At 61.6% G+C, this 13,920-nt stretch overlaps 1 protein-coding gene across 25 annotated transcripts in view; it reads right to left on the bottom strand.

Annotated features, from left to right (window-relative positions):
- Positions 1 to 13,920, bottom strand: part of NCOR2 (nuclear receptor corepressor 2) — a 166,914-nt gene extending 152,994 nt beyond the window's left edge. For 11 of the 25 annotated variants that reach the window (XM_081790607.1, XM_081790610.1, XM_081790614.1 and 8 more), the window contains exon 1: positions 13,604 to 13,917. The gene's annotated coding sequence lies outside the window, so the exon portion shown is untranslated. Of the gene's footprint in view, positions 1 to 13,603 lie in introns of all 25 variants that reach the window. The other 14 variants (XM_081790604.1, XM_081790612.1, XM_081790613.1 and 11 more) reach the window with 3 other exon arrangements.

Raw genomic sequence — 13,920 nt, 5'->3', positions numbered from 1 at the left:
TCGAGCCCCGCGTCGGGCTCTGTGCGGACACCTCGGAGCCTGGAGCCTGCTTCAAATTCTCAGTCTCCCTCTCTCTCTGCCCCTCCCCGGCTCACGCTCGGTCTCTCAAAAATAAATAAATGTTAAAAAAAAAAAAAAAAAAAAGGAAGGGCTGAAAACAACAGAAATGCATTCTCTCACCGTTCTGGAAGCCGGAAGTCCCAAATCAAAGTGTGGGTCAGGGCCACGTTCCTCCCCCTAGGCTCCGGGTCGGGGTGGGGGGGATCCTTCCGGACTCGTCCAGCAGCGAGTAGCCCCGGGCATCCCTTGGCTTTCGGCCGCCTCTCTGCTGGCCCTCCCCCGAGAAGGACCCCAGTCATTGGATTCAGGGCCCACCCTCGTCCAGTTGTGACCTCATCTTAACTAATCACATCTGCCAAGACCCGCTTTCCAAATAAGATCATGTTCCCAGCTTCCAGGTGGACATGAATTACGGGGGGAGACGCGCATTTAACCCGATAGGGTAGGTGCTCGGTGCATATTTTCTCGGCCCACTGCCATAATCCGGAGCCTGGCACACAGGAGGATCCAACAAATACGTACCGAGCAGAAACAGCCTGGCCCCGGGAGCACGGAGCCCCGGAAGCCAGCACGGGGGACGTGAGCACCGAGGCTGTTCTGGGATGTGACGTTAAGAGGTGGCAGAAACCCCAGCTAGAACGAAGCGGACTGTTTACGCCTTGAGTTTCTAGTTTCTGGCGTGCCGGGAAAACGGGGAGCTGGCCAAGTACCAGCTCCACCTTCCACAGGGCCTCCTTGCTCAGGGATCCGGCTCTCAGCTGAGCCCTGGGACACAGAGAGCCCCGTGGGAGGCGGCCCCGGTGAGCCCAGAGGAGCCTGCCCGGCCCACGAGGGCAGGGGGGTGAAGCCAGAGTCCCTGCCCCCTCCCAGGCGGCTCCCCGCCGTCAACCACGATCACCGGAACCTTCGTGGACAGGTTCTGAGACGCGGCCGCGAGTAAAAGACCCCAGACCCCTGCCTTCACAGAGCTGCTATTCTAGCAGGCCAGACCGGAGTAATTACAGGAATGTTGGGAGGTGTCTGCAGTGTGGGGAAAACGAGAGGCATGAGGAGGGTAGACAGGGGATGGCTGGCGGCAGGGCGGGGCATGGAGAAGGAGAGAGAGGGGAGAAAGGAAGCATGCGGATGTCTAGGGAAGCTGCTCCAGGCAGACGGAACAGACAGTGCAAAGGCCCTGAGGTGGGGAGGGAATGGCCAGGGGCCCGGATGGCAAGAGTGGAGTGAGCAAGGCCCCTGTGAGATCACACAGGCTTTCACTCTGAACGAGAAAGGAAGGCGCCACCCTCTGGGCAGGGGTGATGTTCGGGGTCTCCTGTACCAAGCCTGCTCCTTGTGCCCCTGTGTTAAAGGAAACCTCAGCTGTGCCCTCCGTCGGGGAGTAACCCACCTGGAATCCTAACGCGATTAAAGCCACCATTCAGGGTCCCCTGGAACACAGGTCCCTATCCAGCAGGAGTAAAACTGGCCTCCTTGCCCCTGACACGACCTCTCCGCCCCAAGGAGGAGCCAGGGACCCAACCACGGCCTGCTCATGGCTCTGCCCAAAGAGCAGCACCCCTGAGTGGCCCAAAGTCACGTACGGCTCAGCTCAGAGCACTGCCCTCAGAAATGCCACCCGCCCACCCCTAAACGGAGACCAGCCAAGACAAGCCCATCCCAACCGAGGTCTCTGCCTCATTCTGGCCAATGAGGCACTGGGGGCGGGGGGCGGGAGGGGGTCACAGCAGTGGACCAGCTGGACAAAAACTCCTGCCAACCAGTGACAGGCCTGTCCCAACACAGAAAGCACCTCTTCACCCCAGGTACTCAACAGAAGACGGATGGAACGGGAAGGAGGAGTGGGTGGGTGGGTAGAAGAAGGAGGGAGGGAGGAAGGGGAGAGCGAGGGGGGAGCATGGATGGAGGAATGACGGACGGACAGATGGACAGACAAATCAACAGATGGACATCAATTTTATTTTCTTTAGTGTTTATTTTTGAGAGAGAGAGTGCGAGTCGGGGAGGGGCAGAGAGCAAGGGAGACACAGAACCCGAAGCAGGCTCCAGGCTCCGAGCTGTCAGCACAGAACCCGACGCGGGCCTCGAACTCACAGACCGTGAGATCATGACCTGAGCCGAAGTCGGACGCTTAACTGTCTGGGCCACCCAGGCGCCCCAGAGGGACATCAATTTAACTGTGCCACTGTCCACAGAGCCCAGCGTGCCTTTATTCCACAAATACGCCCACATCAGGCTCCCCGCCAGCCACTGTGGGAGACACACACGAGCACCACCCCCCCCAGAATCCCCAAGCCTGCACAACTGCCCCCCAAGTACCAGCCTGCTGGGCACAGAGGACCCTGGGGAAAACCGCCTCCAGTCTCCAACTCCAGAATCAGAACAGGGAGGGACAGGTGCAAAGACTCATCGAGAAGAGATCTCTCAAAAGCTCAACACCCACAGAAGAGTCCCCAAAATGAGGGCTATGGCTCAAGTACTCTCGGCTACTAGAAACACGGGGTGGGGACGAGTTTGCCATAATGACGATGGCAATATTAGTCACCGGGCAGGTACTGTTACGATCCCCATGCTGCAGATGAGCAAATCGAGGCTGGGTGAAGTGAACTGACCAAATGGCAGAGCAAGGCCCTAGTTAGGAGGGTATGCAGGACTGGGGGGACCCGCGCCCAAACACAGAGCAGACAGAGAGCTTCTCGAGGGGGGATGAGCATGGGGTCCAGGCATCCGGTGAGATGGGCAGTGGCCTGAGCTGAGCCCACTTCTGACGCTTCAGGGGAACAACAGCGAGGGTCGTGGGGACAAAAGCTGCCGCCGGTCCACACGAGGGACCAGGTCCAAGGACAGAGAGCCCTGGACTGGCCACAGCCCGAGCCAACCTTCCAGGGAAAACCAGAAGCCTGGTACCGAACACACCCCAGGCAACCTGCGCCAGCTCGCACCTCCCCTAAAAGGGATCCCCAGCCTCGGCTAGAATTTCCACCGCCCCCAGATGCTGCCTGGTGCCCTCCCAGGGTCCTCAGACCCGCCTGAGAGTCTGTGGTTCTACCGGTGGCATTCTTCGGGCACCCGATTTCCCTCACCGAACATGACTGCCCCATTCAACAGATCAGGAAACCGAGGCTCAGAGAGGTGAACTCACTCACCCAAGGTCATGCAGCCAGAAGGCACCCTGGTCCAGCCCCACACACCCTCCGAAGTGAGCAGAAGAGTGCCACCGAGGAGGCCCGTTTCGGTCTCGGATTTAGTTGGTACATTCGTGTCCACTGGGCTGTGGCCAGCTCGGCCGCCTAGCCCTGCTCCCCCGCCATAGCCAGATCTGCTCCAAATCGCTTCCTCCTGGACTCCCTTCCCCCTCCCCCTCTTAATTTTAAAAGGAAGAGAGAGAGAGAGAAGCCACAGTCATGACAAACCCTCCCGCATGCCAGGTCACAGGGTCCCCTACGAGAACCCTTGCCTCGAGACGCGCCCTCCCTCTTGGGTATTTCACAAACATTACGCTGGATTTTTCCTGGCTCTTCCTCATTAGGTTCTGAGCGCCCCGGGAGGGACATGTTTTCCATCTGGCCTTCCAAACAGCAATTTTTTCTGCAGAGGGGGAAGAGGGGGAAACCAGAGAAGAAGCTGGTGTCTGGGCGGGGGGGACGCTGGCACCAGCTGTGCGACTGGGCAAAGCGCTCGACCCTCTGCCCCGGGGGCTTGGAACAGAGCGGACTACAGAGTGGGAAGCGGGGACCTGACTCGGCGAGCCGTGTCGGGGCTCAGCGTGGTGCCCGCTGGCAGTGAGCGCTCGTCCACACGGGGGGCGGGGCGACCACATACGGATCCAGGACGCCGGGACTGCAAAGGCTGCGGGGCTCGGGGTCCCGGATCCGTCCACATCGCTGCCTGGACGGCAACGAACCAACAACCAAGGAGTCAATGGACCACAGATCACCGCTCTGGACATTCTGCTGAATGGAGTGAGCCAGACACACAAAAGGGCAAAAACGCTGTACGATTCCGCTTACAGGAGGCGACCGGCCTAGTCATCTCCTAGGGACAGAGAGTAGAGGGGTGATGGCTAGGGCCTGGAGGAAGGAGTATGGGGAGTAATGGCCCCTTTAAAAATGCCCGAGACCTGAACGTTTTTGTGTTGTGTATTTTACCACAACTTAAAAATTAAGTAATAACAAAAACAAAACAGAAGCAAAGCGCACACCTCCTCCAGGGAGGCCTCCCTGGTTGCTAGCCAAGGCAACCAAGCTGGGCTGGTATCCTCTGTGGTGGCTTCCGCTGCCCTGGGGGCCCCGTGGAAGAGCCGGTGCCGCCCAAGGCCCTGCCAGGGGTCCCGGCCCAGGGCAGCAGCCCCTCGCGGCCAGGCACTGAGGGGGACCACAGTCAAGGCCTCGTTGCCTGTAGCCCACGTCGCCCCCAACCCAGGCAGCGTCAGGAGAGGGCTGAAAGGCCCCCCGAAAGCCACGGGGACACAGGGAGGGGCTGACCGTCTGCCGGCTCCGCCCATCACTCACCAGGACCCGGAGGGTGGAGGGGGCCGCGGCGAGGGGGGGCGCGCGCGGCAGACTCCGGGTTCCCACAAACTTCCCTGCGCAACATCTGGCAAACGTGTCCGCAGCCGCGCAGCTGCCGGAAACGCCTCCTCCCGTCCCGCCTCCACGCACGCTGGGCCCCCCAGGACGGCTTTCTGAGGAATTTATGGGGTCGTCCTGAGTATTTCGGGGCAGATCTCTGGGGGACGTCCTCCACCACGTGTGAAGGAGGACAAATGTTCCCGCTGCTAAGAATAGCTTCGCCAGCAGCGGCGCCCGGGGCTGGGAGCCCACCCCCCCACCCCCACCCCAGCAGCTCCCCCCTCGCATCATCCCCCCTCCCCACCTTCCACCAATGCCACCCAGGTGCCAGGCGGCGGGGGAAGGGCCCATTTCGACCAGCTCCCTCCAAGGCTCCGATGTGGATCACAGCAGCCCCTGCGATTTCCCCGAGGGCTTTCGCTGATCAGTGCTGTCAAGGATCAAGAACCCAAAAGGCCCTCCGGGCCCTGCAGCCAGGAGCCCGCAGAGAGCGAGCACACAGGCCTCAGGGCCCGGAGCGGGAGCACGCTTCTGGGATCCGATCACCAGTCCGCGGAGGGAGCAAGATTAACCAGGCTCCGGTGGGCGGAGAGGTCCCAGGCCGGAAATAGGGAGGGGGAAACAGCCAGGAGGGCTGAGGATACCACGCCAGGCCGGAGTCTCACGGAGGAGAGGGGCAGGTGGGGGCTGCCTGTGTCAGGGGGTGGCCGCTGCTCAACCCCAGCCGGGCATCCTGGCCCCTGGAGAACGGGGCCCAGGGGATCACAGCGTCCAATTCTTTCGGGCAAAGAAAGTCTGACTTTGAGACATCCCTCAATTTACAGTTTTTATTTCAAAAACATGGACCATAAACCCAACCCAATAAATCAGTCTGACATCCAAATACAGCCCGTGGGCTGCCAGGATGTGACCTGTGGCTTCTGACATGTGGTCAGCTGGAAACCACAAGAGAGGGCCCAGCAAAGCCCAGGGGAGCTTGGGGAGCGGGGAGGCCGGTGACAGGCAGGAATGTCCTCCCACATGGCTTGGAGGGGGACCTGAGAGGCCCCTAATTAAAACAGGGAGTGGGAGGGGCTGGGCCCACTTACCCAGTGAGTCTTAAATAACACCTACCCCCTCCCCAAAGGACACACACTGGCCGTGAAAGGGGGGCTGGGCAGGGACCCCGAGCTGGCTCATGTCCAACACATGGAGTGTGCCGGCCGTGGCCAGCAGCTGTTGTCTTCGCCCACCCAGCACCCGCTGCTTGCAAACTGTACCCTATGTCCTTGGGGCTACGACCCCTCGATTCTGGGCTCTGAGGGAGGCTGACTCTGCCTCCCGGGTCTGGCCAATGAGCACAGTCTCAGGAGCACCACCAGGGCCACCACCAGAACCACAGCCGCCGTCACTGGTTTGGGGAAGGGCTTAACTCTCAAGCTGAGCCCGTAAAGTTCACTCCCACGATTTCTGTTGTAACAGTGGGGACAACAAGGCTTACCTTCCACTGGGCTAAGTTGTGATCGTTAGTCTTAGGCTACCAGGGATCGGACACGGGGAGCCCCTTGTCACCTGAGCCCCTGGATCCAACCATGCCTGAAGCTCACCCTGATATCCTTTTGTGCTAAATGCAGGAGGAGCAGAGAGTCTGCCAGTTGCAACCAACACACCTAAGACAGCGACCCCCTGAAAACCCCAGCTCGAAGCCATGAATCTCCCTGGAATCAGATCTGCAGTCTCTGGTCCCCTCACCTGTACAGGTAGGGAGATCTCCCAAGCCGGCTAGAAGGAAGCAAGAGGAATTAGATGGGAGCCCCGGACAAATTCAGCCTAGGAGGAAGGGGCCGGACAGGAGCCTGGGATAGGTCTATGCGGTCTCTCACCCTGAAGAAACAGAGTCTCCTGGCCAAGCCTGAGCTATCAGTGGCCCTAACGGGGGATCCGGCAGGCAGCCACTTTGCGGACAGAGGCTGCCCCTTCCTAGCTGACTCAGATCTGGGTCACTCCCCAGCAGCAGGCATGCCCCACCCACAACGTCCTCTGGCCTCTGGCCTTGGCTTCTGGAGGAATATCCCGAGGTGGAGAGCTGCCGTGGCCCCTCTTTCAGACAGGGGCGTTGTCCGAAGCCAGGAGGCCTTGCGGGCTGCACCCACAGACACACCTTGGGCCCCACCCCTGCTGGAGCCTGTTTCCCGGCCTGGAGGGTGGCCAAGGCTCAAACCAGGAGCAGGTAGAGACCCTGACCCCTCAGCCCTGACCCCACGGGCGCTGACTTCTCCCACCATCCTCTTTTCTCTCCGACCTCCATGTAGCCACAAGTTGGTTACAGCTCCCATTTCGCAGATGGGGAGACTGAGGCTCTGGGGGCAAAGAGGGCTCTTCGGTGTGCCACGGGCAGGAATAGGACCATGGAAAGATGAGCCAACTCCACCTCCAGATCCCAGGTCCTGAGCAGTCATGATAACAGACCCAAGGTGAGCACCGTGCACTCATCACCATGGCTAACTGCTAACACGGTGCTCACGCTCATCAGTTTATTTCATCGTCGCCATATCCCTGGAAGCAAGACTGAGGCACAGAGAGCTTAAGTGACTTGCCTGCCAGGCTAGCCCTCTCCAGCACCCACCTCTTACCCATTACGTCCTGGGAATCCACTGCCAGTGTCCCCAGCCTCCCAGCTCAGGCTGGGGGACACCTCTGCCGCTCCCTGATCAGGCTGCGGCTGGGGCCTCACAGGCCTTGTACCCAACATCACCGCTCACGGGTCCAGGCCAAGTCCTGCCAGCCGGAGGCAACCACAAGTCGCTACAGATGGGCCGTGGCCATCTCCATGTGAACCTGGCCGGCCCCCCGGGCCAGCCGCAAAGCACCACCCCGGGGTCCCGGAAGGAACAGGGAGCAGCATCTTCAACCCCACCCCAGCCCCCTGGCTCTGCTACGTCCCTCATCGGGACCCGGACTCCTCATTCCCAGGGTCCCCGCTGCTTATTTCCCACCTCCCCACAGCCCCAAAGGTAAGGCCCGTGAAGGCAGGATCCACACCTGCTGTGTCCACCCCGGAGTCCCAGCTCAGGGACGCCGCAGGCCCTCCATAAGTGCTTGCTGAATCCATGAGCCCCCTGACAGCATCCCTGCAGACTCTGAGCCGAAGCTCGAAGGCCACTTTGGGAATGGAGAAACTGAGGCCGAGGAGGGGTCGACTTACAGTCAGATCCTGGGGCGTCGCCTACAGCAGGCCAGCACGCCCCGAGAACTGATCCACGTTTATACCGCCTGTTCCCCCACGGCTCTCACTGTGGCCCGGGGCCCTGATCCCTTCCTCCTGGAAGCTGCGATGCCGCCCCATCCATCAGCCATGGCTGGGACTCCGGAGGCCGTCACCACCAAGGGGCCGCAGCGTGCCCGCTCTGGGCCTCGGGGTCTCCCCCTGTCAAGGGCACCCGGCAAATAAGGCAGCTTGCGGGGGAGGGGGATGACTGCGACCCAGGTGCTGGGTGAGTGGCCAAGCATGTGGGGAATGAGCGTTCGGGGCTTGGAGGGGGAGGGCCCAGCACGGAATCTGGGGAGCCTCCGGCCTCCTGGGTCACGTCCTCCTTAGCAGGGACGCCTGAGCGGGAAGGACGGCTGGCAGCAGGCAACAGGCAGGTTCCGGGATCTGTGATTTGGGTTCTGGGCGAGGGAGGCGGGTTCCGGACCCCTCCGACAGGGAGGAGACCTCACGAGGTCCTGGCCCCTCGGCCAGGGACGCGGAAGGGTGGGGGTCCCTGGCCCTATGAGCTTCTAGGGCTGCTGTAACAAACAACCACAATCCAAGTGGCTTACAACAACGGAAATTTATTCTCTCCCCGCTCCGGAGGCCCGGTGTCCAACATCAAGGTGTGGGCAGGCCACGCTCCCTCCGAAGGCGCCCGGGGAGGATCCCTCCGGCCTCCTCCAGCTTCTGGCCACATCACTGCGGTCTCTGCCTGTCTTCACACAGCCATCGTCTGTGCTCTCTCTTCCGTCCCTCACAAGGACACTGGTCCCTGACACAGGGCTCGCTCGGGAAATCCAAATGACCTCATCTCAAGACACGTCTGCAAAGACCCTTTTTCCGAAGCAGGTCCCATTTAGAGGAGACGGGCATGAACGCGTGCGAATCTCTTTTTTTGGGGGGGGGGGGGCTGCCATTCAGTCTACTGCGCAGGCCCCGGCCTTTCCTGACGTTGCCCACCGATGGCGAGCTCGCTCCCTGCCGGGCCCCGGGCCCGGGGTTCGGGCCCACTTTCTGTGAGCGGTCCTGCCACGGGGCCGCTGGGCACAAGGGCCTCCCTCACGTTTACAGGAAGCAAGGGACTCTCACACCTACGCCTCCGAGAGAGGGCCAGCCACGGATGACTCACCCCCATTTCACAGGCCAAGGCGAGGCGCACAGTGGTTCAGCCGGGGAGCCGAACAAACGCAATCTGTTTGCTTCTGTGTCAAATGGAAGCAAATCCCACTCCCGAAGGATGTCACAAGGTCCTGCAAGGAGAGCGCGTCCGCCACCCTCCCCCCCATGATCACGACTCTATTTATTACCGGCGGGGCCCAGCCCACACAGCTGCCCACCCAGCCTCCAGCCCCAGCAGAAAGGGCCCATTATGACATCATAGGCCGAGAATTATGTTATTAGCCTGGGAAGGAGGCTGGACCCAGGGACAAAGGGCTCATTGTCATGCAAATACCCAACTAGGAGGAAGGGGGGTGGGGGGGGCGGCTCCTCTAGTCTTGTAGCTTGTGAGCCACACTGAGAAACCAACTCCAGGCCTTCCAGAAGACTTTGGGCATCTCCGGGCCTCACATCTCGAAGAGGAGGGAGGGGGCCCCTTCCCACGGCTGCATACGAAATGCCATTTACCAGTTAATACTGTGTGCCTGCAGCTGTGTGTCTTTGGGCAAGGTGCTTACCCTCTCTGTGCCTCAGAGGATCGTTAGAAGAACTCCACAAAGTGTGCTCAATGGTCACCCTGCCCCATCAGCCGTCAGGACTTGAAACTGATGCCGTCAACACCCCTCCCCTGCACCCCAATGCCATCAGGCCCCCCACTTTCCTGGCTCACGACCTCCACCTCTCTGACCTAGGAGGTCCAGACCTTCTGGAGATGCCCGATGTGTTCCTGCGGAGCCCTCTTGAACACAAACACCAGAACTGCTTTTCAAAGGCCCCTAGTTTCCCATGAATCCCCAAAAGGCATTCTCAACCCCCAGATACAGAACTCCAGGGGTGAAGGGAGGTGAACTCAAGTGAGTTCCAGCCCCTGGGCCTGAGTCTCCCTAGCCAGAGCCCTGGGGGGGGGGGGGGGGGTGACGTACCCGGAGACACAGTTGAAGCGTATCCATCCATCCCCAGAAAGGCCTCATTCACCGCCAGGGGACGGGCCCACATCCACAGCCTATGGGGGGACACTGAGTCAGGCACGAGTGTCTGCTGAGCACCTAAGATGTGCCCAGTGCTGGGGACACAGTAGTGACCAAGCTGAACAGATCCTGGGTGAAGGGGTCGGTGGGGGGCGGGGGGGACACGGCGATGGATATACAACAAATCCCAAGTGATGACGGTACAAAGCGATGGCAGTGACTTTGGGGAGGTCGGGGCCGCACTCTGAAGGGTGAGGGTACAGGAAATGCAAAGGTCCAGAGGCAGGAGCATGATTGGAGCTTCCAAGAAACAGCCAAGAGGCTCATGAGACCGTAAGGCCGCCTACTCAGCCCCGCTCCCTGGCCTCCAGGCTCTGCCCGGCAAAGCCCAGAAGCTGAGGCCCTAAGAAGCCATGACTGGTGCCCCCGAGCCCCAGACACCGCCTCCATCGCTTGACGTGACCGTGGATGCCCCTCTCGGTTCAGGCCCTGCCGGTGCCCCCTGGTCCCCAGCCCGGGATGGTCGGGACCCCTCCCAATCCCTAGGCAGAAGAGCAAGCCCTCCCTGGCACTCCCGGGGCGCCCGAAGGCCCAAGTCACCAGTCAGCTGTGAGGGAGACAAAAAACCTCCAAGCCCCCCCCTCAGGCACCTCTGGAGACGCGTCTAGCCTTGGATTAGCTTTGGCTGAACAGCAACGCATTTCTCATGCTTCAGCACCAGCTGGGGATAACCCCATCCCTCTAGGGTGGGCGGGCTACACCCCGAAGGCCCTCTCACCACTGCGGGAGGTGGGAAGGGGTCCAAGAGAAACCAGCACCTACCGCAGGGAACAGCAAGAAAGGAAACCATGCTGCCGGAGGACAGAGCAAGGAGGAGAGCGTTACTCAGAGAGGAAGTGAGTTTGGCTGTCACAGGAGTGACCCACAGGCCTCAGAGGTGGCTGAGAGGGGGCAGGCTCCGGGAGGGCCCAGGAAGTGAGAGAAGGACCCAGAGGTCAGGGCTCTCTGGCTTCCACGGTTCATGAGCCCAGCCACCATCCCCTATCCCAACCTCCAAGCCCAGCCTGCAGGTGAGGAGAGAAGGAGGAGGGGATCAGGGCTCAGAGAGGGCAAGGAACATCCCTGGGGCCACTCAGTCAAAGAACCTCCACAGCCGGGCTCTGGCCGGGGTGAGTCCCAGCTCCAGCCCTTACGAACTCTGTGCCCTTGGGTGGGTCCCCTGGCCTGAGCCTCAGTTTCCTCATCTGAGAAGTGGGGATCACACAGCGGCCTCCCATCCCACGGCTGATCCGGGCACGGAACAAGCTAGCACGGGGCGACCCCGTCAGGGATGATCACATCGCGACAGCACGTGCTGCTGGCACCTTTCTAGGCACCCGGCGCGCATCAGCTCACCTCACCGTCACTCAAGCCCTCCGAAGCACCAAACGCTACGAGGAAACTGAGGCCTGGAGGGGCTACGCCCCTTGCCCTAATTCACAGAGCTGCCGACAGGCAGGGCTGGATTCGAACCCAGGACGGCCTGGGTTGCTTATCTCTTTAGATCACTGTAGGTTCGTGCGCAGCCATAAGAAACGATGCAGCGCGACCCCGTGCACCCTTCAGCCAGCCTCCCCCAGTGGTGTCGCCCCGACAGAACGGCCGTTCGAGACCAGCAGCATCACCAGGAAACAGACTATTCAGACCTCACAGGTTCTACACACCCTCATCTGGGTGCGTGTGAGTGTGTTTAGCTCCATGCACGTGCACCTCAGGGCAAGTGGGAGGGGGGTCAAGTGTCTGAGACCCTCAGGGCAGGGCGTCTGCAGCGGACCCAAGTAGGTGCAGAGGGCTTGGGGGCAGCAAGGGGACATGGGTGGGGCCCCCTGCTACCGGGACCTTGGCTGAGGTCCCCAGGAGAGGCCTGAGGACAACCGGACGGCGGGCAGCTGGCCTGGACACCCGGGGAACTCCCCGCCGGCTCCTGCTGGCCCGGGAGGAGAGGCCCCGAGCCAGCCACCGGCCCAGCATCCGGTGTCACTTACACACACAGGATGACTGCCACCCTGGGCGGGAGAGCCAGTCCTGCCCGCCCAACCCCCAGGCCACACGGGGCAGTTGGGGTGCTCGGCCCACACTTGGGGCGGGACGGGGCGGAACGCGCTGGGACAGCCCCGGGGACCCCAGCCCAGGCCCAAATGCAAGCAGAGCCTAGGACTAAGGACCGTAGTTTCCAAGTCTGCAAAACAGAAGCGTTCTCGACAAGGAAGAAGAGAAAATTCGGTGGAGACCAGGTGGAACTAACTTAAATCCAAGTTTATGGTCTAGGCTAACGGAGCCCCCCCCCCACCCCCGACTCCAGCCCACAGGGGCCCTGCGCAGGCCGGTCCTGGCTTTTTCCCAGCCCCCCCCCCCCCCCCCCGCAAGGCACTCACACCGTATGGACAAGACAACGGAGGTTCAACAACCTGCACACTGTCACAGCTTCCACGGGGGTGTGGCCCAGGGACCACTTATTAGCCCCCCCCTCCGTAAGCCACACACGACCACTTCTGGGGTAGAGACAGACGCAGCGTCCATGTGCCATGAGAAAACCGAGCCTCACAGCCAGGATGTATGTGTTCAACAGGGACGTGAACCCTGGCGGCCTGGCCACCCCCCCTCCCCGAAGAAACCAGGAGGCCACAGCTCTCCCTCAGCTCAGCCCAATGCCCGTACGACCCCCTCGACCGCCCCATTTTACAGACAAGGAAACGGAGGCTCGCACAGGTGAGGCAAGGCCACCCGGCGTTAAGAGAGGAAGAACCGGGAGTCAACGTCGAGTCAGTGGCAAGACGAGCGATGCCGTCTGGGAAGCCAGCCCACCCCGGCCTCAGCTCCGGCCCCCGACGAGACGTGCCACTGCCTCCCGACAGCCCTGGCTCACCCAGACCTCAGGACAAATCGCTCCCTCATCCCCTGTGCCTGCAACTGAAGGCTCCTTGTGAGCTCAGGAAGCCCTTCCAACTTTCCAGTGTTTATGCCGGCTCCTCGCTGCCAGGTCCCTGGGCAAGCCTGGGCCGGTGGCGCTGATTTCAAACCAGACGTGGGCACCCGGCCAAGCGCCACCGCGGTGGGAGCCGGGCGCCGGGACAGCCGCAGCGCTGCCTGCACCTGGCTCCCCTCCCCTGTCCCCTGCCCGCGGGGGAGCCCCCCCCCAGATCCCGAGCCCCCCGCTCCCCAGCCCCAGCAGCCACAGCACCGGGAGCAACCGAGCCCCAGGCTCTGCCGCTCTCCCCCAAGGACGCGTGCACCCCTGCTCCGCAAGAGCGGCCGGGCCCCCACCACACACACACGCACACACACACACACGCGCGCGTTCACCCCCTCGGACACACAGCGGCCAGAAGCCCTTCCCGTCCCACCGCCCGCCTCTAGGCCCAGAGCGACTCCCGACCACTGTGACCGCCGGCTCTTCGTCCTCTGGAGCGCCACCCCCGGGCCACCACGGCTGGGGCGCGACCGAGTTCCATCCGGCAAGCCCCGCGGCCCCCCAGACGACGGCTCCCGCTCTTCGCCCGCCCACCCTTCCTCCGCCGTGACCCGGCCGCACCGCGTCTCCCTGCCCACCCACCGCCAAGCCCAGAAACTTCTCTTACCCGAGCACATGACCAGCCTTTCACTCACGTCAGCTCCAAACACAACTTGAAGTAACTCTCCCACGGAAAAAAAAAAAAAAAAAAAAAAAAAAAAAAGGAAAAGAAAAGGAAAAGGAAAAGAAAGAAGTAAAATGTGCCAGCAAGTGGGTCAGTGGAGTCCACACACACAGACTGTTCTGCTGGCTTCCAGAAGATACACCGCGTCCAACATCAAAGCCATCCTGCCTCCAGGACTGACACGGGGAGCGGCCGCCTGCCTTCCCGCGAGACTACGGGCGCGCCCCCCCCCCCCCGGGGCTGGGGAGGCCCCAAGGCCA

Source organism: Panthera onca, chromosome D3 (genome assembly GCF_046562875.1).
Source record: "Panthera onca isolate mPanOnc1 chromosome D3, mPanOnc1 haplotype 2, whole genome shotgun sequence".
NCBI classification, from domain to species: Eukaryota; Metazoa; Chordata; class Mammalia; order Carnivora; family Felidae; genus Panthera; species Panthera onca.
The sequence above is the reverse complement of the archived record's forward strand: the minus strand, read 5'-3'. Positions and strand labels throughout refer to the sequence as shown.